The 14632-nt window shown below is 41.3% G+C and overlaps 2 pseudogenes; both read right to left on the reverse strand.

Moving 5' to 3' along the window:
• Window positions 1-9251: 9251 nt before the first annotated feature.
• LOC110297234 lies at window positions 9252-10189 on the reverse strand (annotated as a pseudogene).
• An 889-nt stretch (window positions 10190-11078) lies between these two features.
• Window positions 11079-11863, reverse strand: LOC110297236 (annotated as a pseudogene).
• Between the last annotated feature and the right edge of the window lie 2769 nt (window positions 11864-14632).

Here is a 14632-nt window from a genome sequence, read left to right on the forward strand (position 1 = left end):
TTTCTTTCTTTCTTTCTTTCTTTCTTTCTTTCTTTCTTTCTTTCTTTCTTTCTTTCTTTTTGATGTTACTGAGTTCTGGTTATCAGGGTGCAGCCCTGATGTAGTGGGTTTCTTGACTAAGCTATTTTTATGTGTATAAAAGACATTTTTTTAAATTTTTAATATTTTTTATTACATATTTTCCTCAATTACATTTCCAATGCTATCCCAAAAGTCCCCCGTACCGCCCCCCACTTCCCTACCCACCCATTCCCATTCTTTTGGCCCTGGCATTCCCCTGTACTGGGGCATATAAAGTTTGCAAGTCCAATGGGCCTCTCTTTCCAGTGATGGCCCACTAGGCCATCTTTCGATACATATGCAGCTAGAGACAAGAGCTCCGGGGTACTGGTTAGTTCATATTGTTGTTCCAACTATAGGGTTGCAGATCCCTTTAGCTCCTTGGGTACTTTCTCTAGCTTCTCCATTGGGAGCCCTATGATACATCCAATAGCTGACTGTGAGCATCCACTCCTGTGTTTGCTAGGCCCCGGCATAGTCTCACAAGAGACAGCTATATTTGGGACCTTTCAGCAAAATCTTGCTAGTGTATGCAATGGTGTCAGCGTTTGGAAGCTGATTATGGGATGGATCCCTGGATAAAAAGACATTTTTAAAAACTATGTTCGTAGCCGGGCGTGGTGGCGCACGCCTCTAATCCCAGCACTCGGGAGGCAGAGGCAGGCGGATTTCTGAGTTCGAGGCCAGCCTGGTCTACAGAGTGAGTTCCAGGATAGCCAGAGCTACACAGAGAAACCCTGTCTCGAAAAACCAAAACCAAACCAAACCAAACCAAAAAAAAACCAAACTATGTTCGTTACCTACCTTGCAACTGAAGTTATAAGTGATTGTGAGCAGCCTGACCTGGTTGCTGGGAACTTTATCCAGGTCCTCTGGAATAGCAGCAAGGGTTCTTTAACCATTAAGCTTCAGCACTGTATATAATATAATATAATATAATATAATATATAAGTATATATATATGTATATATATATGAGTATGAGCACACTGTAGCTGTCTTCAGGACATCAGGAGATCCCATTACATACATCAGCTCCCATTACAGATGGTTGTGAGCCACCATGTGGTTGTTGGGAATTGAACTCAGGACCTCTGCAAGAGCAGAGGCAGGAGGATTTCTGAGTTCAAGGCCAGCCTGGTCTATGAAGTGAGTGCCAGGACAGCCAGGTCTACACAGAGAAACCCTGTCTCGAAAAACCAAAAAAAAAAAAAAAGCAAGCTGGGGAGGAAAGGGTTGTTTTGGGTTACACTTCCACAGCACTGATCATTACTGAGGAAGTTAGGTCCTCAAACTCAGATCTCTGTGTGTGTGTGTGTGAACCTGGTGTTGTGTAATAGTTTCTTCCAGTGTGTTTGAAAGCCATCATACAGGAAAGCTCTTGAAGCAAAAAGGTAAACAACTCAAAATAGCTTTAAGAAGTCCCCAAACTGACCAGATTCATTTGGCCCCTCTTTTCAGAGTCAACAATAAAAGCTGAGAGTGGTGCTGGAGAGATGGTTCAGAGGTTAAGAGCACTGACTGCTCCCCTAAAGGTCCTGAGTTCAATTCCCTGCAGCCACATGGTGGCTCACAACCATCTGTAAAGGGATGTGATGCCCTCTTCTGGTGTGTCTAAAGACAGCAACAATGTACTTCACACATGTAAAATAAATAATAAAATAAAAAATTCTTTAAAACAAAACAAAACAAAACAAAACAAAACAAAACAAAACAAAACAAAACAAAACGAGCTGAGAGTCCTTCTCAGAAGAAGGAAGTCAGAGAAAACTCTCAGACAGAGTTGCAAAGAGACCAAGTGAGCCACCTGGAAAGGACTCTCTCCAACCTGTTGAACTATCTGCAGGCTGCGCAGTCTGTTCCAGTCACCCATGTTGGAATGGGCTTTGGGCAGTCTCTGCTCCTTTAAGTTACTCTTCACCCATCTCCCTACAAGTAACCCCCCCCCAAATAAAACAAAAACAAAAAAATTAAAAACCAAGCCAAATCAAATCAAAAAACCCCAAACCCTCATGGTTCACCAAGCTGGACTTTGGTTTATGTGTATGCTGCATCTCCCCAGACCAACAGCCTAGAGGTAGTGTTTGGTTTCTAGACTCTGAGACAAGGGATTAAGGTGCATGTTCTATGTATCAAAGCAGACCTGGCCTACAGTTTCTCCTAGCATCCCCCAACCTCTACCTGGCATACCCTGTCCTCAACCCCGAACTTTCCAGCCTTATATAATCCAGACACTTTGATTTCTTCTTTCTCTCCTTCTACTTCTCTGCTCTTTGCACACATGACCCCTCCTCCTCCTTTCACCTGCACTCCCCTGGCCTCCTTCCTTGGGGCCAGAGAACTCATCCAAGAGCAGTTTCTCAATAAACCTGTCTTTAATATATTCTAATCTGGTTTGAATTGGCTCATTTCACCTGCGGTAAATAATTTATCAGGTAGTGCATCCATAATCATCCTCCCCAGTCAATCACTACAAAAATGCCCTTCAGGCTTGTCAATAGCCCAGTCTTTTTTTTCTTTTTTTTTTTGGTTTTTGGAGACAGGATTTCTCTGTATAGCCCTGGCTGTCCTGGAACTCACTCTGTAGACCAGGCTGGCCTTGAATTTAGAAATCCACCTACCTCAGCCTCCTGAGAGCTGGGACTAAAGGTGTGCGCTACCACACCCTGCCAGCCCAGTCTTAAGGAAGCATTTTCTCAATTGAGGTTTTCACCTTTCAGATGACTGTCTTACATTAACAGAAACCTAGCCAGCACAGCGGTTTTGAAATTTCCACTACTAAATCAATTAGTTCAAACCCCTCCTTTAAACTCACCCTCAGATGTCTATATGCACGATACGGCATGTTGTTAAGTGGCATTATTCCTTGAAAAACATGCAACAAATACTGCTCACCTGAGATAGGGAGCCAATGACAGACCAAATAAGGATACAACCAAAATCAAATTTGGTGAACAAATGAGTTTTATTGGAGTTACAGGGATATGGGTGAGTCATGTACTGTGTGGTTTCTTCTCCAAAGTTTTCAACAAGCATCTACTGTCTCTAGATAGGATACTGACAGATGGCTAAAGAAGTGATTTTACTGAAGTCCAATGTGGAGAATCAATGAATTTACTGGGATTACTTAAGGCAAATGGGTGATTCAAAGGCAGCTACATCACCAAAAGCGTTTCTCCCTGGAAGGTAAAGCCCCTGGATGTTCCCCAAGCTTGTTTTCCCTGATCTTTAAAAATACAGCTAGAAAGAAGCTCTTTGTTCTCTATAGCCAGCAAAAAGTCTTTTTGTTTCTATACTGTACAACCAGAGATGCCTGCCTTCCTGTGCCGAGGACACGGAGATAAAAATTCAGAAAGAACTCACTACCCACTCCTGCCTTGTAAATTTCACCAAGGACACCCGGAATAGAAGAACTCCTCCCAACTCTCCTCCCAACTCCTCAGCTAGCTGTTAAAAGCCCCCTACTGTCACCACTTGGGATCGAACTCCCCTGCCCTGCATGGCAGAGGGACTTCGTCCTCAGCTAGCTGATTATAAAACCTCTTGCAGTTTGCATCAGGTGAGGTTTTCTATCGGGACACTGGGGTGCTGGCCAGCTCATCCGGGGACTTGATCAGAGGCCCAGCTTCAGGGGTCTTACAATGTGGTTGCTAGGATTTAAACTCAGGACCTCTGGAAGAACAGTTGGTGCTCTTAACCATTGAGCCATCTCTCCAGCCCATCTTTTTGTTTTAGGATATAATGTTCTATAGATATCAGTTAAATCCATTTGTTTCATAACTTCTGTTAGTTTCACTGAGTCTCTCTTTACTTTTTGTTTCTAGGATCGATGAGAGTGGGTTGTTGAAGTCTCACACTATTATTTTGTGCAGTACAATGTGTCATTTGAGTTTTACTAAAGTTTCTTTAATGAATGTGGATGCCCTTGCATTTAGAGCATAGATGTTCAGAATTGAGAGTTCATGTTGGTAAATTTTACCTTTGTGAATATGAAGTGTCCCTCTGTATCTTTTTTGATAACTTTAGTTTGAAAGTTGATTTTATTCAATATTAGAATGGCTACTCTAGTTTGTTTCTTGGGACTATTTGCTTGGAAAATTGTTTTCCAGCCTTTTACTCTGAGGTAGTGTCTCTCTTTGTCACAGAGGTGGGTTTCCTATATGCAGCAAAATGTTGGGTCATGTTTATGTAACCGGTCTGTTAGTCTACGTATTTTTATTGGGGAATTGAGTCCATTAAGTAAAATTGAGTCCATTAAGGAAAAGTAATTGTTATTTTTGTTGTTAGAGTTGGGATTCTGTTCTTGTGGCTATCTTCTTTTAGGTTTGTTGAAGGATTACTTTCTTGCTTTTTCTAGGGCATAATTTTCCTCCTTGCGTTGGTGTTTTCCCTTTATTATCCTTTGAAGGGCTGGATTTGTGGAAAGATATTGTGCAAATTAGGTTTTGTCACAGAATACTTTGGTTTCTCCATCTATGATAACTGAGAGTTTTGCTGGGTATAGTAGCCTGGGCTGGCATTTGTGTTCTCTTAGGGTCTGCATGACATCTGCTCAGGATTTTCTGGCTTTTATAGTCTCTGGGGAGAAGTCAGGTATAATTCTGATAGGTCTGCCTTTATATGTTACTTGACCTTTTCCTCTTACTTCTTTTAATATTCTTTCTTCGTTTTGTGCATTTGGTGTTTTGATTATTATGTGATGGGAGGAATTTCTTTTCTGGTCCAAACTATTTGGAGTTCTGTAGGCTACTTGTATGTTCATGGGCACTCCTTTAGGTTATGGAAGTTTTCTTCTATAATTATGTTGAGTGGTCCTGTAAGTTACTGGCCCTGTAAGTTGAAAATCTTCCTTCCCATCTATACCTATTATTCTTAGGTTTGGTCTTCTCATTGTGTCCTGGATTTTCTGGATGTTTTGGGTTAGGATCTTTTTGCATTTCTCATTTTCTTTGATTGTTGTGTCAATGTTTTCTATGGTATCTTCTGCACCTGAGATTCTCTCTTCTATCTCTTGTATTCTGTTTGTTATGCTTGCATCTATGGCTCCTGACTTCTTTCCTAGGTTTTCTGTTTCCAGAGTTGTCTCCCTTTGTGATTTCTTTGTTGTTTCTACCTCCTTTTTTAGATCCTGTATGGTTTTGTTCAATTTTTCACCTGTTTGGATGTGTTTTCCTGTATTTCTTTAGGGGAGTTATTTATGTCCTTCTTATAGTCCTCTATCATCCTCATGACAAGTGACTTTAGATCCATATCTTGCTTTTCTGGTGTGATGGTGTATCCAGGATGTGCTATGGTGGGAGAGTTGGGTTCTAATGATGCCAAGTAACCTTAGTTTCTGTTGCTTCTGTTCTTATGCTTGCCTCCTACCATCCGACTGTTTCAAGTGCTCCCTGCCCTCGATATATCTGATTGGAGCCTGTCCTTCCTGAAATTTCAGTTGAGTCAGAACTTCTCAGAGTCCAGCTTTCTTTGTGATCCTGTGATTCTGGGATCCTGTGATGTTGAGATTCTGGGTGTTTCAGAGTTCTTGGCAGTCAAGCTTCCTCTGAGACCCTGAGATCTGGTTTGACCAAGCTCCTGGCACGCTGAGTTCCTGGGATCCTAAGATCCTGGGCGAGTTAGAGCACCTGAAAATGGTACCTCCTCTAGGGACTGTGGGACCGTTTGAGTTCGTTCCCAAGGTGGCCTGGTGCTGGTGCGGACTGGAAGGAACCGAGTCACTGGTCCAGCAGTGTTCCTGTGTCTGTGCTCCAGCTGGCCCTAGGCACCCCCAGTTCTGTTGGAACAAATGTTGTGTTCCACTCACCAGTGATCCTAAGTTCCTGGGCATGCTAGGGTGCCTGTGGGTTGGAGAGTTCTCTGCAGACTGTGGAACTGGAGTCTAACTTCTTGAGTTCTGTATACATTTTGGATATTAGCCCCTTGCTAGATGCAGGATTGGTGAAGGTCTTTTCCTAATCTGTAGGCTGTTCTTTTGTCCTATTGACAGTGTCCTTTGGCCTTACAGAAGCTTTGCTGTTTCATGAGGTATCATTTATCAATTGTTAATCACAGAACCTAAGCCACTGATGTTCTGCTCAGGAAATGTCTGCTGTACCAATGCATTCAAGGTTATTCCCCACTTTCTCTTCTGTTAGATTTAGTGTATCTGGATTTATGTTGAGGTTCTTGATGTACTTGGACTTCAATTTTGTGCAGGGTGATAAATATGGATGAATCTATTTGCCAGATGTTGTTGTCATTTGACTAACCCATTCATGACTGGAGTAAGATGCATTTTCAAAACAGTTTTCAGTTGCATTTACATGGTGGCTAAGAAATGAAGGGAAATCTGCAGCTGCCAGAGGTAGGTGGAGGGGGGTGGGTGGGTGGAATCTCTAGAAGTCCCAGAGATCTGGGACTGAGGAGTATCCCAGGAGTCAATGTGAGTGACCTTAACCAAGAATCCTAACAGTGGGACATGGAACAAGAAGAGGACATGTCCTGTTGCCAGGCAGGACCACCAATTTGAGGGATAAGGGCATCAACCCACTCCACAGAACTTTCCACCCAAAATTTGTCCTGTCCAAAAGAAAATGCAGGGACAAAGATGGAACAGAGATTGAAGGAATGGTCAACCAATAAGTGGCCCAACTTGAGACCAATCCCTGACACTATTTTTTTTTAAAGGTTTATTTATTTATTATATATAAGTACACTGTAGCTGTCTTCAGACATTCCAGAAGAGGGCACCAGATCTCGTTGTGGATGGTTGTGAGCCACCATGTGGTTACTGGGATTTGAACTCTGGACCTTCGGAAGAGCAGTCGGGTGCTCTTACCCACTGAGCCATCTCACCAGCCCCCCTGACACTATTAATGTTATGTTTGCAGACAGGACCCCACTGTCCTCTGTGAGGCTCTACCTAGCAGCTGACTGAAACACACATAGTTACCCACAGCCAAACATTGGACAGAGGTTGGAGAGTCTTATGGATGAGTTGGTGGAAGGTTGGAAGGCTGTGAAGAGATGGAAACCCTACAGGAGAATCAACAGAGTTAAATTACCTGGACTGCTGGAGGCTCTCTGAGACATAACCACCAACCAAAGAACATACAAGGGCTGCAATGAGTCCCCTTGCACAAATGTAGCAGATGTGCAGCTCAGTAATGTTGATTCCCAAACAGCTGAAGAAGAGGCTCTTCCTAAAGCTGTAACCTGACTGTGGTATTTATTCCCCAATGGGGCTGCCTTGCCTGGCCTGTGTGATAGAAAGAGTGCTTAATCTGGCAGGGACTTGATGCACAGGGTGGGGGGATACCCGGAGAGTGTACCCTCTCAAAGGGGAAGGGAATAGAGGATGGGGCAAGGAACTCTGTGAGGCTGGGGTCTAGAAGGAAGGGCAGCATTTGGGATATAAATTAAAAAAAGAATATTTCAGGAGCCCTTGCCATTTCCAGTTAGCTCGCTCTGCCTTCTACTTGTGTTTAAAGATGTGATGTCTTAGTTTCTGCTTCAACTCCACACCTCCCTCCCTGTTGCCATGCCTGGTGTGTTAATCATGGATTCTAACCCTTTTAAACTGTAAGCCACAAAAGAAATGCTTTCTTTTATAAGTTACATTGGTCACCATGTTTTGTCATAGGAATAGAAAAGTAGTTAAGACAATACCTAAAAGACTGTATATCCTACCACAGAGGTACCTGTTCACCCATATTCAGTACTGCTCTATTCACAGGAACCTGGAAGTGGAAATACCTTATATGTATGTCAATTATGAACAGATAATAATACTATAACACATTTTTAAATTAAAACATTAATATGTATGGATGTTCTGCTTGCACATATATCTATGTATCATTTGTGTGCCTGTTCCTCCTGGAAGTCAGAAGAGGATGTGGAATCCTCTGGATCTAGAGCTACAGATTGTTGAAGCCATCATATGGGTGTTGGGAACCTGACCTGGGTTTTCTGGTAGAACCAAGGAGTGCTCTTAACTTCTGGGCCATCTTCAAGCCCCACTGTTCCCCTTTTACAACATTGATATAAATATAACTCACAAATAATGGCTTCTTTTCATTTAGGACTGGCAACATTTAATTTGGGGAAACTTATTTGTTGAATGACTATAACATATTCTTTAGAAGAGGATAATTCAGCCGGGCATGGTGGCACACGCCTTTAATCCCAGCACTTGGGAGGCAGAGGCAGGTGGATTTCTGAGTTTGAGGCCAGCCTGGTCTACAAAGTGAGTTCCAGGACAGCCAGGGCTATACAGAGAAACCCTGTCTCGAAAAACCATAAAAAAAGAGAAGACAGTTCTCATTGGGCATGGGGCACACACCTTTCCCCCCATCACTTGTGAGGCCTAGGCAGGAAGATCTTTGTGATTTGAAGGATAGCCTGGTCTTCATAGTAAGTTCCAGGACAGCCATGGCTACATAGTGAGAACCTTTCTCAAAACCAAAATAATAAAAAAGTGAAAACGACAATTGAAAAGAAATTTTATCCAAGATACAAATAATATTTTGAGTCTTCTAATTACAAGTTTGAAGAGGAAAATTATCACAGAATAGAATAAAAACATTTTTAAATAGTCTGGTGTGATGGGGCATGCCTTCATTTCCAGCCCTCAGGGACGCAGAGACAGTCATATCTCTTGTGTTCAAGGCTAGCCTGGTCTACACATGAGTTCCAAGAAAAACAGGGGCTACCTATAGAGAACCTGCCTCAAAAAACCAAACAAAACCAAACAAAATAAAAGTGAAATAAAGACTTTACAAAGTGTCAACATAAAAAAAAAAATCTTTGAAAATCTGTTATCTCTTTATAGATTATCTATCTACCTATCCTCTATTTTATCTATTTATCTTTGTATGTGTAGGTATGTGTGTATGATTATGTATACAAAATGTGTGTGTGTGTGTTTGTTTGTTTATGATGACACTTATGTGGAGGTTAACAAGACCCGTTTTTATTTTACAAGCTCCAAAGTATTATAATTTCAATGGATAGTAAATATGAAAATTGCTGAAATGGTGTGGATGTGCTTTTTTCTTGATCCAAAACATTAAAAATCTAAAACTTGAAAATGTACAACTTATGAAAATTCTAATTAGGACCATAGCAAGGACTCAAGATCCCCACAGATTCCAACATATCACAAAAATCACTAGAAAGATTTGTTAAAGAGAACACCTGGGTTACATATCAATCACCAACGGCTCTATGAAAACAAGTAGGGAAGAAATACACTGTGAAATAATTTTATTAGTGTTCATCAGTAAAAATGGGCAGAGAGTAGGGTAAAATGATGCCATGATTGCGATAATTGCCCCCAAGCTTGGCGTTCTTTCACGTGTACAAAACCTATCATAAAGGGTGGCGAAGATGTTCAACAAATAAAAGAACACAAAGCAGTTTACCAGCAACAGGATTGTGTGAGTGGCTTTGTGTTCAGGAGACTTCTGGGAGGAGAGTCTTGGGTTGCGGAGATGCTGGGCTCTCTTGTGATGCCTGAAGAGGAGGGTCACCATGTAGAGGCTGGTCCACATCATGATGACTAGAAAGAGCAGGTCTCTTGTTATGATAACGCTGAGGAATAATCCTGGATTGGGGTACTCAACTGGACTACTTCCACAGTAAACATGAGAGTATCCATAATCAACATCAGTGTAATTGGTTTTCGCTATCACAGTCTTAATGAGCTGCACATATATCACCAGGTTGATGAACCAAGAAAATAGGAAGGAGCAAAAAGTCCACGTAGAGAGTTTAGGCTTAAGCCACGCCCACTTAGAATTACTGGGAGTGATGGTGATGGCTTGGAATGAGCTTAGAATAGAAGTGGTAGAGATGGACATAGCCCGGGTGACTCTGTAGACATACTGAAAGGCCTTACAGCCAGCACTGTTCAGAAAACTAGGCACTCCAAAGGATGATGTGATATATGGAATCATAGAAAATATGATTGTCAACATATTGACTATCATCAGGTGCATGAAAATGGGATCGATCTGTCTGTTAAAGTGAGCTTTGACCAAGAAGTTGTATACATACAGCACAAGGAGCAATGAATTCCCTATGATTCCCACACAGAACTCAGATATGAAGATAACCCCCAAGAGGGTCTTGCTTGGAAATGACATCTTAGTCAGGCCTTCATAGAAAAGGAATCAGATTGATGTATAAAGCTAATTACATACTGATGTTTGTGGGGAAATATACTGACTGACACTTCAAGGGAAGAGAAGATTAGAGAAATGTCCTACTCCCTGGTATTTCAGGTCCAGATGTAGTATGTCTGGGAACTGCATTCCAGGGCGTCTTGAGAGCCTCAGATGATAGAAAGCACTGAAGCAGGTGGGCCAACGCTAAAGTCTTCTGAAGTCTTGAGAGCCTCAGATGATAGAAAGCACTGAAGCAGGTGGGCCAACGCTAAAGTCCTCTGAGTGCTTTTATATTAAGAAGCAGAATGTTAATGACCTGAAAGGAAAACTTGCATGTTATAGAGTTTTAGTTCAGTAGACCACACTGTATAATTTTTAAAATAATTATTTTTTCTTTTTTGTATATGAGTACACTGCAGCTGTCTTCAGACACATCAGAAGAGGACATTGGATTCCATTGAAGATAGTTGTGAGCCATCAACTGGTTGCTGGGAATTGAACTCAGGGCCTCTGGAAGAACAGCCAGTGCTCTTAACTGCTGAGCCATTTCTCCAGCCCAAACTGTATATATATATATATATTTGTGAAACAATTTTATTTCACGGTTGTCTTTAAAACTGCAGATACTTGTTTTTTCATACAAAAACATTGATATAGATACCTATACTTCCTAGAAAATGATTATATAGACCCTTTCACAGAAAATGCACCTCATTATATGGTTTCTGTGAAGTTGCTTGGAGAAAACTCACATGTGGACTGATTTCTAAAACATACCACCCAATACTCTGCAGCTATTGGTTTACAATACAGATTATTGTCACCAGTGTATGCCTCTCCATCCTCATGTCCTCATCGCCATTATCACTTAATGCTCCATTGGTTCATCAGCTTTTTCTGCAGGTCATAAGCAGCCTGTGAAGGCTTTGCTTTTCTCGGTGGTCTTTCTTCAAGACCATCCAGGAATGGAGACACATTATCATCATCGATTGTAAATTCCAAGTCTTTACCAATAATTCCAATGGAAACACTCTTTGTGTTAAGGTCCTGCTCTGCAGGGAGTGTTTCTCTTAAAGCATTCAGACCATGTTTAACCAGTTCATCCAAATTGCACTCCATAAATTCAGACATAAATCTCTCAAGGTAAGTGCGGGTTGATCGACAGGCTCTGATAGACATAGCTCTGCAGTCAAAATAGTTAGCAGATGGACAGGTTTGGAAAATGTAAGGACCCATATCATCATAAGAAGCAATAAGCACCCCAACACCATATGGTCTCCAGCCATATTGTTTTGGTGGGATCTGGGTCTTGCTTCCAATTAGAGACACAAGGAGAGACACAGGAAGTGGTCTGTCAAATACAAATCTGGAATCAAAACACTCCTGGCACATAAAGTTACATAACAGTCTGGCATCCCCAGTCAGATCTGCAATTGAGATACCAATATGGTTGTCAACAAGGAGAATTTTCTTCTGGTGAGTGGCAAGCACTGACTGTGCCCTGTTCAGTGCAACCAGCACTGCATGTGTTTTTGACTTTAGACCAACTGTTGCTGAACCTTGCTTAACAGTTTCCATTGCATACTCAATTTCATGAATCGTGCCCTGAGAGTTCCAAACAGTGACACCATTATCATACTGGTTGCCAAACATAGCTCCTGCTAGGCAACAACCAGACACAGCAGCAGACAGAGGAACTTGGCCTCAACTTCACACTGTATATTTTCAAAGCTCCATTTGAAACTTCTAATCTTTCCCAAGTAGAGGGTAACATAACTGAATCCCTTTGGAGGTTCAGTTGCACTCTTAAACTCTTCCAAGGGATTTATCTTTAAATCTACAACAGAGATGCGAGATGGTTCAGTGATTGAGAACATCAGCTGCTCTTTCACAGAACCCAGAGCAGAGTCCAGCAATCACTTGGAGGCTTACAACTGTAAATTCATTTCCAGGGGATCTGATACCTTTTTCCTGCCTCTGTGGCACCAGACATGCACACACTTCACAAACATACATGCAAGCAAAACACTGTACACGTAAAAGAAAAGAATAAATTAGAAAACAATTCTCAGTGAAAGACTTCTCACTTAGGATTTGTTTCTGAGTCCAACCCTTGGGTTATTTTGGGGACTCAATCCCTCTGTAGAGCTTCTGTTATTCAAAATATGAAGAGTTGGTTGTTACAACACCCAGCCCAGTGTTGAGCCCATTCTCAGAGAAATATATTTTTCTGTCACTCTTTTAATTATTTGTAGGAAAATGAACAGAAAAAAAAAACAGACCATTGTGTTATGTAAAATAAGGCAATCTCACACAGATAAACATGACACATATTCTCATATATGGAATCTGGTGGGGAAATTCACAAACCCAATGGGGAGACTCTGAGACATGTGTGAGAAATGGAAGTGGCAGAGTGATACAGTAGGGAATTATGGGCAAATGTCATGAAAGCCATGCTTGTGTATGCAACTAAATTCATAATACAATATACAGATAGTATGTATATCTGTCAATAAGACCTCATAAATCATCATCAGCAACGACCACCACCACAACACACCCCTAATTGGACTAAACACTCTAAATGTATAATGCTTTCTATTATATGTCAAGTATATTATAAATCATCACCAAAACATCACATTCCGATGACCTGCTATTATGTCCATAATTTAACAAAAACAGAAAGGTATTAGAGGTAATTGATGGGTAAAGTGTAAATGCTAATGAGCACTTAGCTCCAGTGTTCAAAGGAACATTAGAAATTTACTCTTCTTCTTCTTCTTCTTCTTCTTCTTCTTCTTCTTCTTCTTCTTCTTCTTCTTCTTCTTCTTCTTCTTCTTTTTTTTTTTTTAAAAAATGTACTCTTGGGGCTGGTGAGATAGCTCAGCGGTTAAGAGCGCGGACTGCTCTGCTAAAGGTCCTGAGTTCAAATCCCAGCAACCACATGGTGGCTCACAACCATCCGTAATGATATCTGATGCCCTCTTCTGGAGTGTCTGAAGACAGCTACAGTGTACTTACATATAATAAATAAATAAATGAATAAATAAATATTAAAAAAAAGAAATGTACTCTTTACTACACTGCATATGCTGTATGAGATTTAACTCTAAAGTGTAGGTAGTATAGGTAGAAATAGAAGGACTAAGGGCTTGTCTTCAACAGATGCAAATACATACATACATATATAAGGAAATAAAAATAGGAATATAGTGAAAATAGTATGTACTAAAGACAAGGATTGGTAAGAAAAACAAGAAAGATAGAATTTAGTTACCTAGAAAGAAAAATAGTAGAAAAGGAATCTGAAGGAAAACAGTGCGAAGTCTAAGGCAGGATAGACTGGGGAAGAGGATGAGTGTGAAGCTCATCATACCTTCCTCTGCCTCTGAGTGCTGAGCACTGGGAGCTCTTCAGGGCAGTGTGAATCCCACCGATAGGATGTGTCTTGGAAAGGCTGCTTAGCAGGAGGCATGGCCAAATCAAGGACAGGATGATAGGTCTCTTCCTCCCAGTGGACATGGACCAGCTTGTCACCCAAGGCATCAATGAGCTTGTTACTGTATATTACTTAGATCCACCCAGGGGAAAACATTGCTCTCCCAGATAACTTTAACATTCTAAGAGTGCAAAATCTATTTCTGAAGACGTGCATTTTCCCAAGATGAACCATATCAGAAAGTAAACTTGAGGAGTGAAGAAGCCATTAAAAGTTTTAAGACAGTGGTGGGAATTATCACGGCTGTTAACACAAGAGCTTAACTCAAAGCAGGGCTTCAAAGAACACTCAAGCTGGTCCACTGGAGACCACTGTGCCTGCTGCTCTTAAGGTGTGTTTTAAGGTTCCATAGAGAATACGACAGCACACTTGGAGTTTTATCTTGACTTCATAGTGCTTGGATTAGTCATGGTTGTCTTACATCTTTGCCTACCAATAGAATATGACTCTAAGATTTCTCTGTTTTGCAAAACACACTAGTTAATCTGCCTTCTAAATATTTATGATTATATCTATAGACCAGTCTCAGTTAAGCTCAGATCACAGAAACATCTTATCAGAGGTCGATGCTAATACAGAGATTCACAAATGTTCAAAATTCTTGGAGTAACTGTCTATTTAGTCTGGATACCTAAACATGGCATCTATTATATTTTCTTCAAGACCCAGGAGTACTGGGAGGAGAGGACAAAGATTCTATGGTTCAAAGGAGCAATGTCTTGAAATGTCTGGATATGACATGGCTATGACAACCATGAACACCCCATAGAGCATAGAACACCTCAAGACCTGAATACAAAAAAAGACAGCAAAAAGGGAGGGGTGGCTGGGTGTAGTGGGTCTCTTTATTCCCAGTATTTGGGAGGCAGGGGCAGGGGCAGGGGCAGGGGCAGGGGCAGGGGCAGGGGCAGGGGCAG

This window comes from Mus caroli, chromosome 7 (genome assembly GCF_900094665.2).
Source record: "Mus caroli chromosome 7, CAROLI_EIJ_v1.1, whole genome shotgun sequence".
Classification (NCBI taxonomy): domain Eukaryota; kingdom Metazoa; phylum Chordata; class Mammalia; order Rodentia; family Muridae; genus Mus; species Mus caroli.